This window comes from Arachis hypogaea, chromosome 11, assembly GCF_003086295.3.
Source record: "Arachis hypogaea cultivar Tifrunner chromosome 11, arahy.Tifrunner.gnm2.J5K5, whole genome shotgun sequence".
NCBI lineage: Eukaryota > Viridiplantae > Streptophyta > Magnoliopsida > Fabales > Fabaceae > Arachis > Arachis hypogaea.
Genome location: NC_092046.1, coordinates 122,407,621 through 122,413,755, shown reverse-complemented (window position 1 = coordinate 122,413,755; position 6,135 = coordinate 122,407,621). Strand labels below are relative to the sequence as shown.

At 37.0% G+C, this 6,135-nt stretch overlaps 2 non-coding genes across 2 annotated transcripts; both read left to right on the top strand.

The window, feature by feature from the left end:
* Nucleotides 1–212: 212 nt before the first annotated feature.
* LOC112724981 (small nucleolar RNA R71) lies at nt 213–320 on the top strand. The gene has a single exon (XR_003164116.1). It is a non-coding gene; the product is annotated as a small nucleolar RNA R71 (small nucleolar RNA).
* A 5,049-nt stretch (nt 321–5,369) lies between these two features.
* LOC112724869 (small nucleolar RNA R71) lies at nt 5,370–5,477 on the top strand. The gene has a single exon (XR_003164011.1). It is a non-coding gene; the product is annotated as a small nucleolar RNA R71 (small nucleolar RNA).
* The last annotated feature ends 658 nt before the right edge of the window (nt 5,478–6,135 follow it).

Genomic DNA, 6,135 nt, shown 5'->3' with positions numbered 1-6,135 from the left:
TCAAGAATTCCCTTCTTCATAGGCGTCCCATTGCTTACAGGATTCCTTTCAGAAGTGTACATGAACTGGTTATTAGCAACCATGTCAATGAGTTCTTGAGCTTCTGCAGGCGTTTTCTTTAGGTGAATGGATCCACCTGCAGAGGTATCCAATGACATCTTTGATAACTCAGATAAACCATCATAGAATATATCCAGGATGGTCCATTCTAAAAGCATGTCAGAAGGACACTTTTTGGTCAACTGTTTGTATCTTTCCCAAGCTTCATAGAGGGATTCACCTTCTTTTTGTCTGAAGGTTTGAACATCAGCTCTAAGCTTGCTGAGCTTTTGAGGAGGAAAGTACTTGGCTAAGAAAGTCGTGACCAGCTTATCCCAAGAGTTCAGGCTGTCTTTAGGTTGAGAATCCAACCATAATCTAGCTCTGTCTCTTACAGCAAAAGGGAAAAGCATGAGCCTGTAGACTTCAGGATCTACTCCATTAGTCTTAACAGTATCACATATCTGCAAGAATTCAGTTAAGAACTGAAAAGGATCTTCAGATGGAAGTCCATGAAACTTGTAGTTCTGCTGCATCAGAGAAACTAATTGAGGTTTCAGCTCAAAGTTGTTTGCTCCAATGGCAGGAATGGAGATGTTTCTTCCATGTAAATTGGAATTAGGTGCAGTAAAGTCACCAAGCATCTTCCTTACATTATTATTATTTTCGGCTGCCATCTCCTCTGCCTGTTCAAAAATTTCTGAAAGGTTATCTCTGGATTGTTGTATTTTAGCTTCTCTTAATTTTCTCTTCAGAGTCCTTTCAGGTTCTGGATCTGCTTCCACAAGAATGTCCTTATCCTTGCTCCTGCTCATATGACAAAGAAGAAGGCACAGAAAAATAATAATAATAATGGAGATCCTTTATACCACAGTATAGGGATCCCTGTGTGAGTGGAAGAAAAGAGGGGATGATAAAGAATGTGATGTAAAAAAAGAAACACAACTGTACGAATGGAAGAGATGTGAGATGAGATGTTAGGATATGAATGAATAAATAGAATGAGATGGGGGAGGGATAATTTTCGAAAATTATTTTGAAAAAGAGTTAGTGATTTTTGAAAATGGTTTTTGAAAAATTGTTAGTAATTTTCGAAAATTATTGAAATCAAAAATAAAAATTAAAAATAATTAGTTAATTGAAAAGAAGTTTTTGAAAAAGAGAGAAGATATTTTCGAAAATTAGAGAGAGGGAGAGTTAGTTAGGTGGTTTTGAAAAAGTTAAGAAACAAACAAAAAGTTAGTTAGTTAGTTGAAACAAATTTTGAAAAGATAAGAAGTTAGGAAGTTAGAAAAGATATTTTGAAAAGATATTTTTGAAAAAGATAAGATAAGAAGATATTTTTGAAAAGATATGATAGAAATTAGTTTTTGAAAAAGATTTGATTTTTAAAATCTCAATTAATGACTTGATTCATAAGAAATCACAAGATATGATTCTAGAACTTAAAGTTTGAATCTTTCTTAACAAGCAAGTAACAAACTTCAAATTTTTGAATCAAAACATTAATTGATTATGTTATTTTCGAAAATTTGGTATAAAAATAAGAAAAATATTTTTGAAAAATATTTTTGAAATTTTCGAAAATAACTAAGAATTTTGAAAAAGATTTTATTTTTGAAAAAGATTTTGAAAAAGATAAGATTTTCAAATTGAAAATTTGATTTGACTCATGAGAAACAATTTGATTTTAAATATTTTTGAAAAAGTCAACTCAAATTTTCGAATGATGAGAGAAAAAGGGAAAGATATTTTTTTTATTTTTGAAATTTTTATGAAAAACATGAAAAATATGCAATGCATGAAATTTTTAGATCAAAACAATGAATGCATGCAAGAATGCTATGAATGTCAAGATGAACACCAAGAACACTTTGAATGTCATGATGAACATCAAGAACATATTTTTGAAAAATTTTTAATGCAAAGAAAGCATGCAAGACACCAAACTTAGAATTCTTTAATGCTTAGACACTAAGAATTCAAGAATGCATATGATAAACATGAAAAGACAAAAAATCATCAAGATCAAACAAGAAGACTTACCAAGAACAACTTGAAGATCATGAAGAACACTATGAATGCATGAATTTTCGAAAAATGCAAGATGCACATGCAATTGACACCAAACTTATAACATGACTCAAGACTCAAACAAGAAACAGAAAAATATTTTTGATTTTTATGATTTTCTAATTTTTTTGGATTTTTTATTTTATATTTTTCGAAAATAATTTTGAAAAAGGAAAATAAGGATTCCAAAATTTTTAATATGAATTCCAGGAATCTTGCCATGTTAGTCTAAAGCTTCAGTCCAGGAATTAGACATGGCTCACTAGCCAGCCAAGCTTTCAATGAAAGCTCCAGTCCAAAACACTAGACATGGCCAATGGCCAGCCAAGCTTTAGTCTTTAACACGAGAGTATATTGATCTTGATAACAAATTGCTGCCTCAGTCCAAATAAATTTAGACATGGCTTTACAGCCAGCCAGGCTTCAACATGCTTCATGAAACACTAGAATTCATTCTTAAAAATCTTGAATCAAATTTTTGAAAACATTTTTATATTTTTCGAAAACAAAAGAGAAAAATTTTTTGAAAATATTTTTGAAAGATTTTTGAAAAGAAAACGAAAAGAAGGTTACCCAATCTGAGCAACAAGATAAACCGTCAGTTGTCCAAACTCAAACAATCCCCGGCAACGGCGCCAAAAACTTGGTGCACGAAATTGTGATCTCCAGGCTCGAACAAATCCTGGTAATGGCTCCAAAGCTTGGTGCTCTGATCTTAATTCATAATTGTCACAACTTCGATACAACTAACCAGCAAGTGCACTGGGTCGTCCAAGTAATACCTTACGTGAGTAAGGGTCGAATCCCACGGAGATTGTTGGTATGAAGTAAGCTATGGTCATCTTGTAAATCTCAGTCAGGCAGATATAAAGTGATAATGTTGTTTTCGAATATTATATAATAAAATAGGGATAGAGATACTTATGTAAATCATTGGTAGGAATTTCAGATAAGCGAATGGAGATGCTTTTCGTTCCTCTGAACCTCTGCTTTCCTGCTATCTTCTTCCAATCAGTCTTACTCCTCTCCATGGCTGGCTTTATGCAAGGGCATCACCGTTGTCAGTGGCTACATCCCCTCCTCTCAGTGAATAATATGCTCACGCACCCTGTCACGGCACGGCTATTCATCTGTCGGTTCTCGATCATGCTGGAATAGGATTCACCCTCCTTTTGCGTCTGTCACTAACGCCCAGCACTCGCGAGTTTGAAGCTCGTCACAGTCATTCATTCATTGAATCCTACTCAGAATACCATAGACAAGGTTTAGACTTTCCGAATTCTCTTGAATGCCGCCATCATTCTAGCTTACGCCAAGAAGATTCTGGTTAGGAGATCTAAGAGATACTCATTCTAGCTTAATTCATGTAGAACAGAAGTGTTTGTCAGGCACGCGTTCATAAGGGAGAAGGATGATGAGCGTCACACATAATCATCACGTTCTTGGGTGCGAATGTATATCTTAGAAGCGAAATAAGAAGAATTGAATAGAAAACAGTAGTACTTTGCATTAATCTTTGAGGAACAGCAGAGCTCCACACCTTAATCTATGGAGTGTAGAAACTCTACCGTATGAAAATACATAAGTGAAGGTCCAGGCATGGCCGAGATGGCCAGCCCCCTAAACGAGATCAATAGTCTCCTAATATGAACAATGGAATAAAACTGAGACCAAAGATGCCTAATACAATAGTAAAAGGTCCTATTTATAATAAACTAGTCACTAGGGTTTACATGAGTAAGTAGTTGATGCATAAATCCACTTCCTGGGCCCACTTGGTGTGTGCTTGGGCTGGGCTTTAAGTGTTGCACGTGCAGAGGTCCTCCTTGGAGTTGAACGCCAGCTTTTGTGCCAGTTTGGGCGTTCAACTCTGGTTTTGGCTCCTTTTCTGGCGCTGGACACCAGATTTGGGTAGAAAGCTGGCGTTGAACGCCAGTTTACGTCGTCTATTCTTGGCCAAAGTATGGACTATTATACATTTCTGGAAAGCCCTGGATATCTACTTTCCAACGCAATTGGAAGCGCGCCATTTCGAGTTCTGTACCTCCAGAAAATCCACTTTGAGTGCAGGGAGGTCAGAATCCAACAGCATCAGCAGTCCTTTTTCAACCTCTGAATCTGATTTCTGCTCAAGTCCCTCAATTTCAGCCAGAAAATATCTGAAATCACAGAAAAACACACAAACTCATAGTAAAGTCCAGAAATGTGAATTTAACATAAAAACTAATGAAAACATCCCTAAAAGTAACTAGATCCTACTAAAAACATACTAAAAACAATGCCAAAAAGCGTATAAATTATCCGCTCATCAAATACTTATCAGAGCTCATGAATGGCAAAAGTAAATTTAATGGAATCTCTATGGTCTCAGTGTGAGCCTCATATTCCCATGGTTCCTCATTAGGGAACTCCATGGAGGTCAGTGGGTGTCCATTGAGGTCTTCCTCAGTGAGAATCACTGCCTCTTCCTCCTCTCTATGTTCAGCCATGTGAGATGTGGTTATGGCCTTGCACTCTCTTTTTGGATTCTCTTCTGTATTGCTTGGGAGAGTGCTAGGAGGGAGTTCGGTAATTTTCTTACTCAGCTGACCCAATTGTGCCTCCAAATTTCTAATGGAGGACCTTGTTTCAGTCATGAAACTTTGAGTGGTTTTGATTAGATCAGAGACAATGGTTGTTAAGTCAGAGTGGTCTTGCTTAGAATTCTCTATCTGTTGCTGAGAAGATGATGGAAAAGGCTTGCTATTGCTAAACCTGTTTCTTCCACCATTATTGTTGTTGAAACCTTATTGAGGTCTCTGTTGATCCTTCCATGAGAGATTTGGATGATTTCTCCATGAAGGATTATAGGTGTTTCCATAGGATTATCCCATGTAATTCACCTCTTCCATTGCTGGGTTCTCAGGATCATAAGCTTCTTCTTCAGAGGAAGCTTCCTTAGTACTGCCTGTTGCTGCTTGCATTCCAGACAGACTCTGAGAAATCATATTGACTTGTTAGGTCAATATTTTATTCTGAGCCAATATGGCATTTAGAGTATCAATCTCAAAGACTCCTTTCTTCTGAGCTGTCCCATTATTCACAGGATTCTTTTCAGAAGTGTACATGAATTAGTTTTTTGCAACCATTTCAATGAGTTCTTGAGCTTCTGCAGGCGTCTTCTTCAGATGAAGAGATCCTCCAACAGAGCTATCCAATGACATCTTGGATAGTTCAGACAGACCATCATAGAAGATTCCTATGATGCTCCATTCTGAAAGCATGTCAGAAGGGCACCTTCTGATCAATTGCTTGTATATCTCCCAAGCTTCATAGAGGGACTCACCACCCTTCTGTCTAAAGGTTTGGACTTCCACTCTAAGCTTGCTCAATTTTTGAGGTGGAAAGAACTTTGCCAAGAAGGCATTGACTAGCTTTTCCCAAGAGTTCAGGCTTTCTTTAGGTTGTGAATACAACCATGTCCTAGCTCTGTCTCTTACAATAAAAGGAAAAAGCATAAGTCTGTAGACTTCAGGGTCAACCCCATTGGTCTTAACAGTGTCACAGATTTGCAAGAACTCAGCTAAAAAACTGATGAGGATCTTCCAATGGAAGTCCATGAAACTTGCAATTCTGTTGCATTAGAGAAACTAATTGAGGCTTAAGCTCAAAGTTGTTTGCTCCAATGGCAGGGATTGAGATGCTTCTCCCATAGAAATCAGGAGTAGGTGCAGTAAAGTCACCAAGCACCTTCCTTGCATTGTTGGCATTGTTGTTGTTTTCGGCTGCCATGGTTTCTTCTTCTTTGAAGAGTTCTGTTAGGCCCTCTAAAGAGAATTGTTCTTTAGCTTCTCTTAGCTTTCTCTTTAAGGTCCTTTCAGGTTCAGGATCAGCTTGAACAAGTATGCCTTTATCTTTGTTCCTGCTCATATGAAAGAGAAGAGAACAAGAAAGTATGGAATCCTCTATGTCACAGTATAGAGATTCCTTGAGGTGTCAGAGGAAAAGAAGAATAGAAGGAGGAGGTGGAGAAGAGGGAATTCG